The 12,579-nt window shown below is 41.3% G+C and overlaps 1 long non-coding RNA gene across 1 annotated transcript; it reads left to right on the top strand.

Moving 5' to 3' along the window:
- The first annotated feature begins 3,671 nt into the window (after positions 1–3,671).
- On the top strand, positions 3,672–4,394 carry LOC144049268 (uncharacterized). Its single transcript, XR_013293527.1, has 2 exons — positions 3,672–3,887; positions 4,016–4,394. It is a non-coding gene; the product is annotated as an uncharacterized LOC144049268 (long non-coding RNA).
- Positions 4,395–12,579: the final 8,185 nt, after the last annotated feature.

Genomic DNA, 12,579 nt, shown 5'->3' on the forward strand with positions numbered 1-12,579 from the left:
CTACAACAACAAAAGCACATGGACAGAACTCAGTCGTAATTAGGAGTGTCCGAGTGGTAAGGTCCATCTTCACCATAGCACGTGAAGGCAGGGTAAATTGATTAATATTGTGTTGTGGAATATGAATTAAACAGCAAAATCCAGTCCTTTTTATCCATCTCGGGGCGGCCATTTTGCCACTTGCCGTTGACTGAAAATGCCATCACAGTTGCTCAGGTAATTAATGACCAATCACGAGCAGCTTGCAAACGTCACATGACCAAAGCCTGAAAACAGGTTAGCCGTGGGTGGTAAAGTTGCATTTTTTTAATATATATATTTTTAAAGTTTTTTAATTATCGTAACATCTGCTGTATGCTAATTTCCGTTAGCTGGTCTACAACATTTTGCGTTTGCCTGAAGCTAATGGACTCACTTGAGATGAAATTAACATTGTTTGGTTGAACAAAATTTGATCTTTAAATATACAGTAGGCTATACAATGTTTACTGTGATTGGCTGGCAACCAGTTCAGGGTGTACCTTGCCTACTGCCCGGAGCCAGCTGGGATAGGCTCCAGCTCCCCCCGCGACCCTTGTGCGGACAAGCGGTTAAAAAAATGGTTGGATGGATACAATATTTATTACTCTTTTATTTAAAGCCACAGTGTATAATCTTTAGCACCATCTAGTGGTGGACTAATAATTCATTCAATTAAAAAAAATTGATTGATTTAAATAATATGCACAAAAATATGTTCTATCACATCAACGTATTTTTAAAAAAATATATAATCATAGGTCTAGTAATCACTTAGATCAGTAGTCCCCAACCTTTTTTTCCACTACGGACCGGTTCATACAAGTCAACAACTTTCGCAAACCGGCAACCCAGTGGGTTGGGTTGGGGGGATGCTTGGCTGTTCGGCGGCTGATTAATGAAAGGCTACAACAAACGCAAATCCACTATGTATTTTTATGTACCTCTACTAGCAGCACAAACACCAAAACAAGGGTAACAACAACGCTTTAATATGGTGAGGTCACGATGGTAATGCTTATGAATGATACGAGCAACACAAAAACTGGAGTATTTTGTAGATATAACAATACATGTGAAGCCACATTTTTATATAACTATACTAGCAGTGCCCTCCTTAAATGTGCCAACATAACAAGGCACCACAGAACAAACATAAAGCCCATGAATAACCCACTCACTCATAACGCTAAATTAAGAGCCACTCGCCGCAGAGCCCGTCATGCGTGGGAATCACCTGTAGTTGTAAGTCCATGCACCTTTTTTTTTTTTTCTTGGTCATAGGCTCCTGTATTGTCTCATCACTGGGCTTTTTCTCCGTTGCAAAGAAATGTTTCAAATATGTCTGTTTTTTACTCATTTTGCTAACTTGTCAATTAGCATCAGCGCTACGTGACATTCGTCAAGTCGTAAACAGAGAATCCGGTCACTTTTCAAAATAAAATATTTTTAAGTAGGTACAGTAAGTTTTTTTTTATTCTTTCAACCGTGCGACCCGCCATCGACCGGTCCAAAGTAGCCCACGGCTTGGTGGTTGGGGACCACTGACTTAGATTACATGGCTGGAGTTTCACCTTACAAGAGGGTGACATGTTTCGCCATCTTCCTGCTACGGATGCCCAAAGGACAACTTTGCGAACGTAGTTATAGCCCTGGTGGTGCTTGCATCAAGTGTTGGGCCCAAAGGGTCGGGTGGTCGTCGCTGAGTCTTGTGATTCGGGCTCACATCGCTTTTCACCTTCTGCTTTGCTCTCGCAAGCTTTTGCTAGCTTATTTTTAATTTTAATTTTTTAAACTAGCTTCTCCTGTTAGCCTCTCTTGTTAGCTTATGGCTCCAACTAACTCATGTTAGCTGCTCTGGCTAAATCTGAGATGCTCATTCGTTCACGCACCTTAGAATTGGTGGTAGGCTTGCCAAGTATGGTCTCTCTGAGCCACCGTAGTGCGCGTGCTTCGAAATGCATGCGCTTCGGCTGCATTCTATGATGTGGCGACATCTAGTGGTCAACTATTACACACTGTCACCATAACACAGTACATTTTAAAACAATTTGAACTGTAAAACAACAAATTATATCATGTAGTAGCGCCTCCTGGAGGCAATAGCACCTTTAGCATTTGCCTAAATAGTTGATTTACTTATTCTTTTTTGTTTGGCTAATCTCTGTCATTAATGGCGGAACCTCTTCTCAGCGTGTAGACATAATGTGACGTGATCATGTTGGAGGGAGGCACCCTTTGGCACCCGAGGACAGTGCCCTACTCTCGGGGGGAACCGGGGGAGGTCGCAGTAGGTAGCTCCCTGGAGCCATGGCGTATTAATGCTTGAGCTGACCTGGGTGATAAGAAGCAAGCTTTAGGCACATGTTTGATTCATGAGTCCATCCTCAGTAACCCCTGGGGGGCCTTTTCCACTGCTGTCCTTTTACTGGCACGGTGGAGGGTGGCTGGAGGGGAGATCAGTCCTGTCTGTCACAGAGAGGTTGTATGGTGATAAAGGCTCAGGGCTGGGGGAGGGCCAGAGCGCACACATTGCCCCAGTGCCAGGCACATGCGATGACTTAATGGCGGGTGATGATGCGACAGCCAAGTTTTGTATTACAGGGAATATCAGCAACGGGGCTTGTGAGGAAGTCAGTTGAAGGGCACTTGGCAGCTCCACTTTTTGTTCTTAAAGTGGAAGTCAACCCCAATTTTTTTGGGGGGCAATATGTTCTATATAGCCCCACTGGTCTAAATATGTCATTCTGGTTAATTTTGCGTTAGTGGAATATGAGTTAAGCAGCAAAATCTTAACCTCACAAGCCAGATTGATAATTGTGATTCACTCAAGGGAATTCTTCACATTATCAATCTGGGACTTCACTCAGCAGATCCGTTTGGGAAAGGAGGGACATTCTGTACACTACTTCGAGCTGATTGGACGATGCAGCATGTTTGCACGTTTGTTTTGACCAATCAAGGCAACGGATGAAAATGTCGTCTTTGGGCAGGGCACAAAAATCTTTACCAGATAAAAATGCACGAAGCGGCTCTCGCTGTTCTACAAGAAAATGATGAGTAATTTTGCGAGACCAGAATTAATTGCAGCGTCCATTCGTCTGTTTATTTGTTTCCCACCACCGTCGGCGCTTATTGGTTTCGTCCCGCCCTAAACAACGCTTGATTAGTCCGACCTAAAAAAGGTCGTCTGCAAACGTATCAGCGAGAGCGGTACAAGATGTATCGGTATATTGTAGGGTTAGCAAAATCCAGCCGTTTTTATTCATCTCCGGGGGCGGCCATTTTGCCACTTGCTGTGGACTTAAGATGACATCAATGTTGCTCTTGGCTCAGGCAACGACCAATCACAGCTCACCTGTTTTCTGAAGATGAGCTGTGATTGTTTTTTACCTGAGCAACATTGATGTCATCTTCAGTCGACAGCAAGTGGCAAAATGGCCGCCTCCCCTGAGATGGATAAAAAAAGGCTGGATTTTGCTTCATAACTCTTATTCCACAAATGTAATATTAATCAGAATGTTATGTGTAGACTAGTGAGGTCACATATAACATTTATTGAACAGTTATTGTCAATAAATGTTTAAGGTTGACTTGCCCTTTAAAAAAAAAAAATCAGTTTTCATCGTAAAAAAAAAAAAAGCTAATGGAAAATGGGGTTTGTCAGATATACTGTAATGGTATTGATAGTTTCATCTGATTGTTCTGTTGGCAATACAGTGGTACAATGATGATTTTTTTTGGACACATTTAGGGCATTTCTTTGCTTTTTCTGACACCAGCAAATGATTTATTTTGTGCAGAGTGGCAGCGCCCATCCCTTGGTTGTATGACTTCAAATGAAATGGTTCTCCGGAAGTCTGATCTTGGTAATTACAGCACACAGAGAGGAGAGAGGCAGGCGACAACAATGTCTTGCCAGACATTCCACAGCCCCTAATGCCGACTGCTTGAATATGGCTGTGTAATACATAATCCTGATTTGTGTTCCTTTCAGTCACCAAAAGATCTCGACATGCCTCAAAGAAAGTCGTCAAGGCTCCGCTGTGCACGTCGCCCTTCTCACAATCAAGTCGAAGCTTGTCAAGGCTCGTGCAATCAAAATAGACGCAGTGGGGAGGGGAAATCCACTTTTCACATCGTCTCTTGCTGTCACCTCCTCCTGCCCGTCACTAATCTTTAAACACTATTTACAGTTTTAATATAGATCTCAAATCCCATTTCCCTTTCACTCTTCTGCGCACGCACACACACACTGTTCATCTTTTGTGGTTTGCCGGAGAGTGAGTCTTCTTCATTCTGCCATGCATGTGCGCATGGTCGTTCTTTTGTTTTAGCTCCACTGGCACCCCTGGATTAAAGAGAAAATAATCCTGCGCTCATTGTTGAGTCTGTTTTGAAAGCCCAATGAAAAGGAATCTGCTGATTTGTTTCCCCCCCTCTCAGCTTTCACAAATTAAGTTCAAAGTAAACGACAGCAATTGTATGGAAATTGTCTGTTTGTGTTTGTGAGCAGTGAGGCAAAGTTAATGGTGAGTACAAAGCACATTTGTTGTCAAATGTACTGAATGTTTAATGCATGCAATTTTATGATTCATATCTACTGGAATTATGGCCTGGTCCGCCAAACTACCCATTGTCAGATGGCAGACTAATGGTGAATGAAGTCATTGCTTTAGTCAGAAAATCAATAGTCACTCGAAAGAGTCAATGCGAGCGAGTGGGCTTGAATAGTGACCTAGTTCCCATATAATAACCGCTCCTAAACCATTCGGCGTTGTTGGATGCTCATGACATCTGCTACCGTATTCCATACGTTTCATATTCACGCATGTAGAGCGCAAAAGTATATATAAGAAGGAACTGGGGCAGCTGTAATGACTTTGTTTGCATGTGGTAATCAAAACTGCAGAGGAAAACTGAATAGTCCTGATGCTTCACACAAACTAGCCGTAGCAATATTATTCCACGTCATTAGCTGTGAAAAATGGCCTGGGGAAACATCAGCCCCATGTCTGTGTTTGGCCAGAAGGCAGGGGGGGCCGAGGGAGGTCGGGAGGTTAACCTGGATTTGGCATTAAGCAAGCCCGGCTGTTGTTGATGGTTCGTCTGAGTCTGTAAAGGGCCGGCAGCGTTCGAGCCGGACCGGGTCACGCTGAGGTCAGTGGGCCTCGGTGGTTCCAGCTTACAGAGGCAGCACTTCGCCTCAATGACATCAGTCAAAACTCATGACTGTGTTATTACTGTGTTGTGTTGTTCACCCTCAGATGAATAGACTTGCATTCAGGCTAACAAAGAGCCTTGGCATGCACACAGCGGAGGGCTGGGGGACTTTGTATACTGCTTGGTGGGCAGTAAAAGAAGACAATGCGAGCTGTCCCCTCTGAACCGCTTTTGTCAACACTCAAATCCCCATCATCTGTGCTGCAAGTCATTTCACATTAGGACAAATTCAGCGTGGCTCATAAATGATGAGGCACAAAAGGTTATTTTAGATGCAATCAGTCTTAGCTGGAGCTTTCCTGGGGTGACGAAAACCTCTTAGTGTGCATTCATAAATGCCATGTTTTCTTCCGTGTCCACTTTGTACACAATACATTTCAGAGAGTACATTTTTCTTTAAAAAGACTATATTTGGTCCCTGTCTAAACTAGAGTAAACTTTACACTTGGAAGAGAGTAAAATGTTAAAAATAAATCAATAAAAATGATTCAAGGGTTGAGGAATCACAGAATCTTCAGGTTGGGAGATGGCAAAAAAACCTCTGAGCCATGTTCTACAGTATGTCAGTAGATGGCTGGTATCAGATAAAATGTTAATACCTTTGGCCACACCAGCAATGTTATCCAACAGTAGTTATCCGAGTGCAAAGTTTACTCTGTTTAGACTGGGACCGAATGTAGTCTTTTTTAGAGTAAAGTATACTCAAAATCTACTGTGTAAGTACAGTCCAGTAGGACCTTTTAAAGTACAACACAATCCAATTGTAATACTGGTTGACCAATTTCTTTATTATTATTTATTTTTATTTTATTTTACATCTATATATGTCAATCTGTCTGTCTCTTGCTTTTAACTCTTTTACTGCCAAGGACGTTAAATGACGTTTAGTAAAAACCTACGGAGGGCCGCCAAGGACGTTAAAAGACGTTCTCCAATTTTTTATATATTTTTTTGGAAACAGGTGGAGGAAAGCCTTGGCCAGCTGTGGTGAAAGTTTCAAGCAGGTCTAGTGAGCCTAATGACTATTTTTGGTCCCTAGATGGCAGCGATGACTCTCTTTTGACAAGATTGGGTAGGCGTCAGTAGAAGATGTGAGGCGGAGCTAGAGGGGACAATGGCTGGGGATGGGAAGCGAAAATGGCGACCGGTTGCAAGCAGCTCACGCTTGAGCATTTTTTTCAAAGACGAAAAGCATCAACCAGTGCTAAAGAGCACATTGATGACGACGAGGATCATCATCGATGATGATGATGGTGACTCCGAGGTTGGAAGCATTGACGCGGCAGTAGAAGACGTGAGGCGGAGCTAGATGGCTGAGGACGCGAACAATGGCGACCGGTTGCAAGCAGCTCATCGCCAATGCTAAAGAGCACAGTGATGACGACGATGATGATGATGATGGCAGCTCCGAGGTTGATGCCGAAGTTGGAATTAAGCGTTGACCACCTCATAAAGCCTCACCGGCTAGCGATGCTAACACCGGAAAACGCGGAGCACAACCGAGCACTTCTGCACAGGCGGACGTTCAATCGGACGACGAAGAGTGCCCCGAGTCCAATGCATATTCATCGGAGGAGTGTGTACAGTCTGCTACTTGCTATTCCCCGGAAAAAAAGGCCGTCAAGAAAGTGTAACGTCTGCACGCGAAAGGGGCAATCGCAGTGAAAACGAATTGTGCAAATCCTGCTCCGTCTCCTTGCACGCAGGGGAGTGTTACAGAAAGAAAAACTGTATTTGAAACATCCACATAATTGTAAATAGTACCACAGTTGCACACATTTGTAAATAGTTTGCGAATTTGTTTTGTCAAATTGTTACAGTGTTGAATGGAAATAAACGTATTTTGCAATCTAAAAACACTTTTTCATTGTTGGTGGTAGCGTTTTACAGAAGTAAAGCACTATTTAGGTGTTTGTGGCATCATTCATGGACAAAAAGAAGTGTACAATTCACTAGAGTGCATGAAATAACATCGTTTCACAAAAAGCTTGTTTTCTCAGTTTTTTGTTTCAAAACAGAGCATTTCGGTGAAACTAACCATTTTCTATTGTTGATTACTGAAAAACGGAATAAGGTAGAAACAAACTTTTTTTCCTGATGAAAGATGAGAGTTCAATCTTTCATTTGGTAGTATGTGTGTTTCCATAGTCCAAACACAACATTTTCTGTGGACCTTGAAAGATCAGTCAAAATTCTTAAATCGGCTGGCACTGGCGACATCCCGTTTCTGAAAACGTCTGGCAGTCAAAGAGTTCAGATCATCAGATATCAGTATATAAGACCCTGCAAGAATAATGAGTCGGTGGGGAGAATACTTTGAAGACCTCCTCAATTCCACCGCCTTTCTTTGACAAAGCAGAGTCTGGGACCCTGAGGTGGGCTTTCCTATCTTTGGGGTCAAAGTCACTGTGATCAGAAAGCTCCTCGGTGGCAAATCCCCGGGGGTGGATGAGCTTCTCCCTGAGTTCCTAAAGGCTCTGTATGGTCTTGGGTTGTCCTGGTTGATAAATCTCTACAACATCGTATGGACATTAGGGACAGTACCTCTAGATTGGCAGACGGGTGGTGGTCCCACTTTTTAAGATGGGGGACTGGAGGGTGTGTTCCAATCATAGAGGGATCACAGATCCTCAGTCTGCCTGGCAAGGTCAATTCAGGGGTGATGGAGAGGAGGGTCCGTCGGGAAGTCGAATATCAGATTCAGGAGGAGCATTGTGGTTTTTGTCCTAGCTGTGGAAAAGCTCTACACCCTGAACAAGGCCCTCCACCAGATGGTGGAGGACTCCTTTGGGGAATTTTGTGAGGCGAGAGTATGAGGTACCAAACTCCCTGATGTTGGCTGTCTGGTCCCTGTACAACCAGTGTCAGAGTTTGGTCTGCATTGCCAGCAGTAAGTCAGATTTGTTTCTGGTGAGACTTAGACTTCTGTTCATAACTTTTATGGACATAATTTTCTAGACACAGCCAAGGCATAGAGGAGTCCCGTTTTGTGGCCTCAGTGGTCAGATCAGCCATGATCCCCAACTCTCACTGGACCGGTTCACAGATGACTGCGAAGCACTTGGGATGAAAATCCGCACCTCTAAATCTGCTCAATTCATTGTATCCTATATAGAACGAGCTGCTTAACGGCTGGGCGAACGTACGCTTCCCTCAGCTGACTTTACCCAGACCGTGTGCCGCTCCGTCTTTTATTCGTTAACAAAAAGGGGTGAGCGTGAGAAACCGGGCTGGTCAAGCCCTCTCCCAGGCACCCTCGAAAACATGTTTCCGAAGCAGGGAGGAGGACTATAGTATAAACAAGGCATTCAACTTAAGAGTTCCCAGGTTGATTCCGCCCTTGTGCCCAGATTGTTGGGCACCTGGACTCGTACAACAGTTCAGGACAACAACATATCCTTATATAAGAGGTTACATGGTTATGTACTCCGGTTATGTATTTCTGGACTAAAATCTTAGAAAAACTTTCCGCTATCTTGGACTGTAGGATACCTTTATCTCCAAACTTGCGTTTGCTAGGTGACCTAACAACAACTGACTTACCACATAAACAATTTCAATCTACACTTGTAGCCCTTACTATCGCAAAAAACCCAATTCTTGTTAACTGGAAAAATAAACAAACTCTGAATATCGACCAATGATCTAACCTCCTCATAAATCACATTTTAATGGAAAAAATATCTGCCTCAAATAAAAACCAAATATCAAAATTTGTAGAAACTTAGAATTTTTATATTTATATAAAAAAATTTTTTTTAACCTTATTCTGGTTACTTAATTCTGCCTGTTAACGAGAGCCACCACATCGTGATAACTTACATTGATGTTTCTGCATTTGGCAATTTATTATTATATTATATTATTAGTATGGGATTTTTTTTAATAGGTTTTAGGTGAACTAATGAATACACACACACTCGCACGCACACACACACGCACATACATACACATACTCACCCACATAAAAAAAAATAAAAAAAAATATATATATATATATATATAAAATAAAAAGGAGAGCAATGATGACATGTCAAATCGAATGAACAATACTGAGCTCTCCAGGAAAAAAAAAAAATTAAAATAAAAAATATAAGAGGTTACACGAGGACATATCAAACCATGGTTATTTCCCATTCAGAGAGGAACCAGATGAGGTGGCTCGGGCACCTGATCAGGATGTTTCTCTGGTGAGGTGTTCCAGGCACGGCAGCCCACCCACCAAGAGGATGCCCTGGGGAACACCCAGCACACGCTGGCTTGGGAACATCTTGGGATGTACGCAAAAGAGCTGGATGAAGTGGCTTGGGAGAGGGAAGTCTGGTTTTCGTGCTCAAGCAGCTGCTCCTGAGACCTGATCCTGAACAATAATATATTACCCAATATTTGATTGCGCAAAACGGTGAGCTTAATAACTGACTTTTAATAAGCCAACTGGGGGAACAGTTTTGCCAGTCCGCCTTAAGCAAAACGTCCACGTTTTAGTTCAGTGGTGGGCCTAAAGTGTAGGCAAATGATCGTGCATGTAGGAGACAATGAGTGCCCTGCAGAGGAAAAGAGGAGAGGGCTGATTAGAGAGTGACTCTGAAGTGGCGCTGACTCCCCCACTGATGGAGAGTAATTAAAGCAGCCTACTGTGTTGTCAATGTAGCTAACGGTGGGGATGATAATGAAACATCACAGCTCTGAGCTCGGGCCCGCAGCACCTTGCTCTGGCCTAAAACCATCATTAAAGTGCAGACACTTTTGTAGGTTGTTCCGGTACTCAACAAGCTTTCACATGTTAGGATTTGATCGTTAACTTAAGTGATTCCGATTCTCTTCCGAACTCTCCTGTCCTGTTTTGTGCTCTCGTGACACATTTTGATTAGACGGTTGGTTTACATTTGCCCTTTCAAGTGAACTGATACACCGTGTTTTGTTATTTAAGTTCAGGATGATTAAAGATAAAAACTTCTTTTTGGCACACTCTAAACGGCAACAAAGTGAGTCTTTGGCAAAACCTGAAGTATGGCCCTATTTCACAACTGATCAAGAGGATTGACAAAGGAAGTAGAAAGTCATCCATCAATATATTATTCTTTGTTTTTAATCATTTACGGTTTCATTTTAGAATTGGATGCATATTAATTCATGAATTAATAATAATATGGTATACACAACACAGCTGATGCTCTGTGAATGCAAATAACAAGTGAGGGTTTTGACCTGATTAAAAATAAAATAGGCCGACAAAATTCATTTGAAATGAGTTGCTGCAGTTAACCTATATTCAGCTTTGTTTTTTGTTTACAAATCTCAAAATCATCTTTACTGTTGCCGTTTCCCTTAAATGTAAATGAATGTAACACAAAACAATCTGCATCAATTCCAATCCAAAATAATACATCCATTCCTTTCAAGATGAAAGCAGCTACTCAGGTTTGTCCTTAATTATCACGTCTAATTAAAGACATTGTTCTCCATTTATTTCATGACAGCACTTTATGTGGTGTGTCATTAATTCACATTAGTATTAGCCTTTCCTCCTCTGTGCCTCTTAACTTGTTAATCAATACAAGAAATGTCTCGGTGCGTTCATGTGCTACCAACATGATATCACAAGAATTTCGTCGGAAATGTCCAAAGTGAGCTATTTGCCATTTACACAAACATCATCATGCACGCCGATGCACTCAGTCATTTTTATATGAAATTAATACATGAATAATGCATGTATGTATATGGGTCAGTAAAGCCATACACCACTTAATTTTCTTGTAAAAATGATTAATTCTACTGATATGAGTTTGCATCATTGGCAGTTGTTATCATTTAAATGGTAATGTTTTTCAAACTTTACATGCTAAATTGTCAATTATGTGTCACCTGTTTACTGAAGCCGAGCCAGCAACTGTGATGTCAATTTCAGTCGACACCAAGTGGCAAAATGGCCGCTCCCTGAGATGAAGGAAAACGGTTGAATTTTGCTGCTTAACTCATATTCCACAAACACAATATTAATCAGCTGTTAGACAAGTGGGGGCGCACACAACATATTGTAAAGAAAATTTGGGGGTTGACTTCCCCTTTAAGAGTTCCTGTTTTTGAGTTATTTTATGAATTGGTCTACCTTTGACACTCAAGCAGTATTTGAATTATTGACAGTTGTTATCATTCAAATGGTAATATTTGTTTTCTGAAGCTGAGCCAGAGCCGGATCTGCATATTACTAAAGGAAATAAAATATACAGTAATAGAAAGAAGTTGGAGCATCTTATAACAAACTGAGCTAAAATGCTATTAATTACACAAAAGTAGAAACTAGAAGGCCAAGTTATTCATCAATACACATTGGGTCTTCTATTACACACTATTAAAATTGACATCCATTGAAATGCATCAGGAAAAAAAGATTTAAAAAAAAACAACAAATTATTTTGAAATCATTGATAAACATTCAATAGAGGTTTTCTATGAATAACCAATAATTGACCCAAAAAATGTGAAAGACAAATCGGAGATGGCCTGTATGTACTCACTGCCCACATTATGTACACTACACATTTTAATAATATCAAGGATATATATATATTAGGGGTGTTAGAAAAAAATCGATTCGGCAATAGATCGCGATATTACAGCGCGCAATTCTCAAATCGATTCAATATGTGGCCTAATCGATTTTTAAACATCAATTTTTTATGTGAATATTCAACAAAACGTCTTACTTAGGGTTAGGATTCACAAATTAAGCATAGAAGAATGTTATATTCATGGAACATTAAGCCTTAATATTTTATTTCAGTGCTGTTCAAACATGAAACAGACTCAGATAAATAAATACATTTTCATACAAATCTTACAGTGTACATGTACAAGTTTACTGATGACTATTTTCTAAATTTGAATTAAAAAAATCGCAATGATCAATTTATAGATTCGCATCGGGATTAATCGGTATCGAATTGACCTATGAATCGTGATACGAATCGAATCGGCAGGTACTAGACAATTCACACCCCTATATATATATATATATATATATATCAAATCTGTATTCTCAAAAATAAAATGCTCAATTCCAATCATTTACACTTTGTATGTGAGTGACTGAGAAAGACAGAGAAATGTACATTCCACTGTATTGGCACGATTAATGAGAAATTTCCCAAGCAATGTTGTCCTCCTTAAATGTGGTTGTAGGTTACAAGAGGGGTCTTCAGATGGGGGGACAATAGCAAGTTTCACATGGGCCTATTTCTGTCAAGAGCAACGGTTGTCTTCTCATCGCGCGGGGTTTTCTTTGGCGACAGTTCAGAGGAAATTAAAGTCGAGATCAGAGCAACAGCTGGGACA

The sequence above is a fragment of the Vanacampus margaritifer genome, chromosome 3, assembly GCF_051991255.1.
Source record: "Vanacampus margaritifer isolate UIUO_Vmar chromosome 3, RoL_Vmar_1.0, whole genome shotgun sequence".
NCBI lineage: Eukaryota > Metazoa > Chordata > Actinopteri > Syngnathiformes > Syngnathidae > Vanacampus > Vanacampus margaritifer.